This window comes from Artibeus jamaicensis, unplaced genomic scaffold (genome assembly GCF_021234435.1).
Source record: "Artibeus jamaicensis isolate MK-2021 breed Jamaican fruit bat unplaced genomic scaffold, CSHL_Jam_final contig_65, whole genome shotgun sequence".
Lineage (NCBI taxonomy): Eukaryota > Metazoa > Chordata > Mammalia > Chiroptera > Phyllostomidae > Artibeus > Artibeus jamaicensis.
The window spans coordinates 1,689,094-1,697,693 of NW_026521913.1; the positions used below are offsets into that span (position 1 = coordinate 1,689,094).

An 8,600-nucleotide genomic window follows, 5' to 3' on the forward strand; every position below is an offset into this window, starting at 1 on the left:
GCAGCAAGAGATAAGGGGACAGTCACCTACAAAGGAGTTCCCATCAGACTGTCAGATACTTTCTCAAAAGACATCTTACAAGCAAGAAGGGGCTGGAAAGAAGTATTTCAAGTCATGAGAGACAAGGACCCACATCCAAGATTGCTCTATCCAGCAAAGCTTTCATTTAGAATGGAAGGTCATATAAAGTCCTTCTCAGATAAGGTCAGGTTGAAGGAGTTCATCATCACCAAGCTCTTACTATATGAAATGCTAAAGACACTTATCTAAGAAAAAGAAGATAAAAATATGAACAGTGAAAGGACAGCAAACTCACAATTATTAACAACCACACCTAAAACAAAAGCAAACTAAGCAGACTCCTTAAACAGGAGCAGAGACACAGAAATGGAGATCACACGGAAGGTTAGCAACAGGGGAGTGGGAGAAGGAGAATGGGGGAGAAGATACAGAGGATAAGTAGCATAGACAGTAGGTAGAAAAAAGGGGGAGGGCAAGAATAGTATGGGAAATGTAAAAGCTAAAGAACTTGTGACCCGTGGACATAAACTAAAGGGGGAGAATGGGAGAGGAGAGGTGTGCAGGGTGGAGGGGAATGAAGGGGGGGAATGGGACAACTGTAATGGCATAATCAATAAAATATATTAGAAAAAAAAATCTCTTAATTGTATACAGACTGCTCATGGGTTTAAAGTTAAGTTGTATAAGCTAAAGTTACCAAAAAAATAAAACCTTATATGAATTTTATCACTAATCAACAATCTTAGTAAAAAGAAGATAATACAATTGCATAGAAAAATCTGTATTTGCACCTTTAAAAAAAAGGAAGCATCAACTGAAATAGCGGAGACCTTACCAACTGATGAACAGAAAAACTTCTCAGAATCCATTGGGAAAAAGACCTTCCATTCAGCCTCTAATCTCCTTCTTGGTTTAATGAGGGGGGATATGATTCAAAATTCTACTTGATAGTTGCAGAAATAATATCAGATGATTTCCATTATGGCAACCCATACACTACATGAATTCCCTTCAAAACTTTTATTTCCAAGTCTCCTAAGATTTCCTAAGTCTCCTAAGCTATGATCTTCCTACAAATATAAAATGGGGTAAAAAAAAACATGTGTTGGGATCATACTATTTACTAGCTTTTGTCCATTTGCCAATCTCAATTTCATTTGACTAACTTCCTTGATAAAGTAATGTCTTTCTATATAAAAAATAATTATTCCCTCATCAAAAATTATAAAGATCTATCTTCCTTGGACATTGAGAGGAACAGGCAAGTGGAGTCATGGATTTTTTAAAGATAGAAAATAAATATCCAAGGTACATATACTTCACAAATGAAGAATGTGAATTTCATCACTCTGTTTTAAGGAATGTTGCTTTTTCCTCATTAGCCCTCTATTCTATACCATTCACTGGAAAAAAAAGCAGACACCCTTCTTTTGAATCTTTTCCACACTCTGAGTTATAAGGCAAGATTCACTATCACCTGAATGTCAAGTTACCACTCTTTAAAGATAGGTGAAAAGTACTGATGGCTGTCTGTGTACTGGTGCTGATGTGACTTTTTTTTCTCTCATTTTCCCTTTATTCCCCTCCACCCTGCACCCCTCCTCCCACCTGCATTTTCTGCCCCCCTTGGTTCATGTCCATGGTTCATACATATATAAGTTCTTTGGCTTCTCTAATTCCAAACTATTTTAACCTCCCCCTGTCTACTTAGTACCTTCCATTTATGCTTCTTGTTCCTTGTATCTTTTCGTCCATTCTCTCCCTTCCTCCTCCTTGCTGATAGATAACCCTCCATGTGATCTGTATTTCTGTGAATTTATTCCTATTCTACTTGTTTGCTTAGTTTGTTTTTGTTTTTGTTTTAAGTTCAGTTGTTGATAGTCGTGAGTCTGTTGTCATTTTACTGTTAATATTTTTGATCTCCTTCTTTTTCTTAGATTAAATCCCTTTAACATTTCATATAATAAGGGATTGGTGATGATGAACTCCTTTACCTTGACCTCATCTGGGAAGCACTTTATCTGCCTTTCCATTCTAAATGATAGCTTTGCTGGATAGAGCAATCTTGGATGTAGGTCCTTGCCTTTCATGACTTCAAATACTTCTTTCCAGCCCCTTCTTTCCTGCACTGCAGGGTCTCTTTTGAGGAAGCAGCTGACAGTCTGATGGGAACTCCTTTGTAGGTAACTGTCTCCTTTTCTCTTGCTGCTTTTAAGATTCTTCCCTTCATTTTAATCTTGGGTAATATAATGATGATGTGCCTTGGTGTGTTCCTCCTTGCATCCAACTTCTTTGGGACTCTCTGAGCTTCCTGGACTTCCTGGAAGTCTATTTCCTGCCAGATTGGGGGAGTTCTCCTTCATTATGTTTTCAAATAACTTTTCAATTTCTTGCTCTTCCTCTTCTCCTCCTGGAACCCATATGATTCAGATGTTGGAACATTTAAAGTTGTCCTGGAGTTTCCTAAACCTCTCCTCATTTTTTCAAATTCTTGTTTCCTCATTCTGTTCTGGCTGAATGTTTATTTCTTCCTTCTTCTCCAAACTGTTGATCTGAGTCCCGGTTTCCTTCCCTTTGCTGTTGGTTCCCTGTACAGTTCCTTTATTTCACTTTCATAGCCTTCACTTTTTCCTCTAGTTTGTGACCATACTCAACCAATTCTGTGAGCATCCTGATTACCGGGGTTTTGATCTGTGTACCTGATAGGTTGGCTATCTCTTCATTGCTTAGTTGTATTTTTTTTTGGAGTTTTGGTCTGTTCTTTCATTTGTGCCTTTTTTTTGTCTTACTGTACCAGTTGGTAATAAGGGTGGGGGGCCTTCAGATGCGGCATTTTTCACCCACTGAAGCTACTGCTATAGAATTTCTCACTGGATAACCTGATAGTGCTGATTCCTGGAAGCAGATAAATCAGCGTCCAATATTTAATGACAGAAAGGTGAGCACTCAAACTTTTGATCAGCAATAAGGAGTGTTAAGAAAGGTAAAGCAAATTTCCCTGAGCCAAATGGATACAATATGGAGCTTTTCTTATCTTTCTGTACTATGCTAATTACTTAAGATAGGTTAAAAATATGCAGTATGCTTATAAAAATTGGGTTGCTTCTATAAAGCCAATGCTTACTAAATGTTAGCATATCAAAGGGAGGAAATCACTGCCATTTAAAAAGCAATATACTTATGATTTCCAAAAAACAGCCTATGAGAAACAGTACTTCTCAAAGAAGTTAAGTATAAAAACTTACCAAAAATGTGTTATAGTCACAACCCCATCTTTGGAGTAGTACTTAGAAAGTCCATTTTTAAAAATGAATAAATACACAGCAAACATTTGTTTTATTTTCACAAAGTACATCCTCCCTTTTTACAGCACAAATAATACTTGGTTTAGGAATTCAATTTAAAAAACAAATGAACATGCAGAGTGGTATTCCTCATTGTGGCTATAGAAAAATTTAACTGAAAGAAATACAGTGATCAACATTAGACAAAACTGCAGTAAATACGTACTCACCCTAAGAACTATAATTTAATCCAAAGGGAGTGAGCCACCCTCCACCCAAAGTCTAATAGCAAAAGAGGGTGGGATGAAAAAGCTGCAAATATTTGTCTTATTTTTTATATGGGATGGATAATGCATTCTTTAGCTTATCCACATTAAATATGCTTTAGAAAAAAATTCTACTTGATATTTTGACAATCGCACCCTACATTGCTTAGGTTAATTTCTGTAAGTGTTCATTTTTACCTTATGAGTCACTGTGCTGTTATAGCTCAATCAACTATCAGTTTATGTAGCCTTGCTCAAAAAACTACAAACAGCAAGGTCTATGCTTACTTATAAAAAGGACATGTTTAAAATAATGGAAGACAGCAATAATGTTCCAAATGAATGTTAGTGGGCAAAATATATATAACAAACACATTTAGACAGAATATCAGGTGCCCATTGGTGTATCATATATGGATAAAATGCTTAAGGATTGAGAATATTATTCCTCCTTTAAACTTTTAGCTTCTATATAATGTCAGATGTTAAAATTGATATAAAGGATAAATGCTTTTAGAAAAACTAAAAGTCTGTGTATAAAGGAAAATAGCAAAATCTGTAGTGACTTTGGTATAAGGCTCTCTTCTCTGGTGATAACTCCCTTTAGCATATATCCAAGATAGACTAAACTGAGTTTTTTGAAACAGTAGCAATTCTTTCATATACTCTTACTAAATACTATAAAAATGCATAAATATTCCTGTACCATGCATTATGTACCAGTTTGGGGCTGAGTGATGAGGCCATGGTTACTATTTTAACAGTTCAATATTACACCTCAAAAGTTCTGCCATCTATACACTGTGAATGGACACAATAGTGAGGGCTCTACAGAGATGGCAAACTACCTCTAAAGTAAAAAGTTTGTGATGAAGTGTCTCCAAATTAGAAGAGAGGAGGATATGAGGTAAAAGAGGTAAGCAGAGTAAAAGAATTTTTAAATAATACTGCTTAGGAGTATATGTTTAAAGATAGCCACTATACCTTATCTAGCCTCTATGCTAATATTGAATAACGGCCACGTTCATGAAAAATAAAGTTCTACTTTATAGGAAGTGTAGCACTCTGCTAGGAAAAGCATATTCTTGTCAGGATAAGATGTGAAGACATCTGTCTCATAAGTGCTATTTTACTTGGTAAGTCTTTTGGCTACACCACTATATGCTATTTCAACTCCCTTATCACTGGGGCAGATATTAGTGAATGCATCCCTACTATAAGCATTAGTTTAGTATCTCTAGATGCCAGTTATTCTTTTTGGACTATCAAAACTGTGATACTTTTTTGACCACCAACTTAACAATGTGCAGTTTGGGCAGCAGGTTGCAATCAACCAATGTCATTTAATTGCCATGAAGAAATTTAAATGTGGGAAACTTGATGTCCTCCATATTATTCTCCTCAATTTTATCAGGAAGGGGAGAATTCAGATATTCATCGAATTTCTGCAATGTAGATCCCTCTCCAATGCTTCATTAGCTTCTGGCTGGAATTCTTAGCAGAGAATTCGGCAAAGATGTACATTCTACCAGTATGTGATTCCTGGTGTATTGGTCAAAGCTTAAGTACTTTGGAGGGCATAAGACTTCAAGAAATTCTTCAATCTTATTTATATCCATTTTAACTTCATTGTTGAAAGTTAAACATGGTGGGTGGGTCAAGGGAGCCAAGTTTTGCAGGTGTACAGGCTTCCTTTTTAAGTCAACAGTTGTGACACTAAATACAACTCCTTTGAAACCAAAGAACTGTGAAGAACCTACAGGAAAAGGGGCAATTTCTTAAGTATTCACCCTCACTGCCAGCCTCGATGGAAAGGCGGTGGGCTCTTTGTCTTCCTCCTTTAGCCAGGTCAAGTGCCTTGACAACGCCATGGCTCACTGGGCTGTGCTCAGCAGACAGTGGTAGCAGTGGCTGCTTCTACTTCGGGGGCCCTCTGGTGTGGGCTCCTGCCGCCCAGTGCCTTCTTTGACAGTCCTGGAATTGAGCTCCCCAGCACGACCCCATGCCTCTGGCATGACTCATTCGATTTTTAATTGAAATAATTATTGCTTCAGCTGTATTTTTTTGCTGTTGAAGTCTTGTGTTGGGGTTTTGATTCTAAATACTTAACTTTACTCATGGAAAAAGAGCATGAATACATGGGATGGGGAAATGGAGTTATTTTAAATGGGCAAATTAAATGATAGCATAAGAACAGAGACCATCACTAATGATATGGTCCAAGTTCCCTCTGGATTACTATCAGCCTTTCATGAGCCACCTCTCTTGGCTTCTTGGCAATTCATCATACAAGAAAAACAGACAACAGTATATACATATATATAGCATGAAATGTTAATTTAGAGCCAACTCCTTTGAGTAAGTTCCATGTCCAAGGCCCTGCAGTTGTCATCAGGTAGTTCTTGCATTTGAAAGCTGCAAAGGAACTTTAGAAGGATGGCAGAGTATCAAGCCTCAGAGGAAAGAAAGTTGTCACCAATATAAACAGTGAGCAACAAACATAAAAGTCTTCCACTCTATTATATTTATAAATAAATTAATTAATAAACATATTTTATATAAATATACTTAAATAGTGTGGAGAGCCAAGCAAGATAATGTGTGCCAAAGGAGTTGGAAGCAGGCCTCGGGTTGAGCACAGCTGCCCTAGGCCACGGAAGACTGCCTGATAGATTGTTGTAAGAAAAGAATGACTTGGCTGCTTGCTATATCACTGTACCAAGAAGGAACAGCAAATGTTCTCTAAAAATAAAATGTACCTAGCCTTGCAGTTTTTCTTTCTCACGCTATGCTTCAAAGCTGGCTCAATATATACAGCCTGACTTCACCAATAAACAGTTCCCTCCTCTGCATCCCAGAGAAGAGACTCCACCTGACCCCACTTTGAATATCTTTTGATTTCTCAACCCCTCCTCCCCCTACTGTCACCTTCCCTTGGGACCTGACCCATCCAGTCATGGCAAATATAAATATAAATATCGTAAGTATATAGTTATTAATAAATATATATTGTGGACCGCTCTGCCTGGTTCTAGGAATTGTAACTGTATCCTCTGTGGCTAAGGACCTCTGGAACGCAAGCCGCAGGAGATCAAGCTTGTGTCTAGTAGCAAATGCTGTCTCAGTTTCCTCCCTGCCTCCAAAGCATGGTCAGACAGGTAAGACCCCCTCAGAGGAGGGGCAACCTAGGTATAACACGATCACTTGGGAGGCCATCATGGAAGGACTCGGGTGGGGGGGGACTGCAACAAAGAGCAATGGACTCTCACCCCATGGCTTTGACATAGCCCGAGTCCCCATGTCCTCTGGGAAAAGCGCTTCCTGGTTCTAATCCCCTTAAGCCTAAATATCTGATGGGGAGAGGGGTGCAGCTCCTCACCTTGCTGTGTCCTGGGGAAAAATCTGGCACCACAAACACTTCCTGATAAACCTGTGTAATCTCCTCTGCTAAGACTGCGTTCATTCATATGTTAAGGGTTGAAGCAGGAAACCCTAAAACTCTTTTCTTGACAGACTCAGACTAAGCCCTCAGATTTCTTTGAAATGTTATCTACTGTTTGATCCTTGCTGCCCTGTGTTGCTGTGTATTACGACCCAATAAAAGTCCCTAGAGGAGGGGGCTCAACGTATTTTTCCCCTGAGAAACTGGCCACTGTTCATGGCCTTTTTCCTCTGGGAAATGGCCACCTCTCCTCCCCAAGCAGATCACATCATATCTCTGTCATGTTTACTCTCATCCCTGGCAGCTGGGGGGACTTTCGAGGAAAGTCACCCCCACAAATATATATTTATCAAATCTAAGTATGGAGGCCTTACTTATTTTTTTCTGGACAGTGTCATAATTTTTAGTATGTAAAGAATGCATGGAAGAAACCCTCACCTTAACACAACGACCTTTTACATCACTGTGTAGCCTATTCAAATTCCAGTGTTTGTGGATACATAGGTTTTACTCAACTATAATCTATATAATTCATTCAATTTTACAGTTTATTTATTGCACCCTCACTCTATTATTCAGTTTTTCACATACTTATATAATTTTATCAATCTGTGGTTAGGTATTAAGGATATTACTAGTTTCTTTTGATTGTTGCAATTCTAAATAATGCTGCTCTAAACATCTTGTGGTCTGAGCTTTGTCACAGAATGTATTCCCAAAAGTGATATAAATGAATGTGGGAGAGAACTTAATGCCTGGTAAGATACGATCGTAGTTCCAGGTCGGAGGTCAGGAATTTGAACTGCAAATACTAATAGATCACTAGCTCCTACAAAAGAACGGGTGGACTTGGGGGGCCTGCGCGTCGTCACATTTCCATCTGCGTGAGAGTCAGTTAAAATAAAAAAAATAGTTGGAAAAAATGAGTAATTAGGAGCGAGTAATTCGGGCGCGGCTAACTAGGAGCTGCTCTTTGGAGTCTGGGGCGGCAGGTGGGCCTCAAGCAAAGGGGATCAAGGAGTAAACCGATCCGACAGGCCCAAGTGACAGTGTGGGGAAAACAGCACCCCCAAGCCCCAACTCCATCTCCCTCACTGCCCCTTCGCCTCTCGGATCCGGAACCCCGTCTGGTCCCCATTCCCGCCTATTACGGGCAGTCAGAGATTTTTTCTCTCCCTTTCGACAGGAGTGTGGGAGGTCCTTCTCCTCCACCACCTGCAGCCACCGGAACCAAATTGAGAACCCCGAAATAACTCTGCAGTCCCCAACCAGGAAACCCACCTCTCACTGCCTCTGGCCTTCTCCACCACCAAGGTCTCCGTTACCAAAGACGCTGCGAGCCGCGCCCCGCCTACTGAGAGCTAGGCAGGTGATTGGTGAAAACCCGGTTCCTAGCAACCAGCTCCGCCCATGAGGCTTGACAAGGGGAGGGGTACAGGCCTGAAGGTCCTTTCCTAAGGCTTCACCGTAGGCATCCAAGAATATGCCTTCACAGAGGTTGGAAAGGTGCTACAAAGCGGCGTCTCAACTCAGAATGAGGGAATTAGGCTCGTTCGCCCGACAGGCAATGACATTCTGGAAAAAAAA

General features: G+C 39.7%; 1 protein-coding gene and 1 pseudogene across 4 annotated transcripts in view; both read right to left on the reverse strand.

Annotated features, from left to right (window-relative positions):
• The window catches only part of DZANK1 (double zinc ribbon and ankyrin repeat domains 1), a 145,520-nt gene extending 136,993 nt beyond the window's left edge, over positions 1–8,527 (reverse strand). For 3 of the 4 annotated variants that reach the window (XM_053670961.1, XM_053670962.1, XM_053670959.1), the window contains exon 1: positions 8,295–8,525. The gene's annotated coding sequence lies outside the window, so the exon portion shown is untranslated. Of the gene's footprint in view, positions 1–8,294 lie in introns of all 4 variants that reach the window. The other variant, XM_053670964.1, reaches the window with a different exon arrangement.
• Positions 4,701–5,442, reverse strand: LOC119060089 (chloride intracellular channel protein 4-like; annotated as a pseudogene).
• Positions 8,528–8,600: the final 73 nt, after the last annotated feature.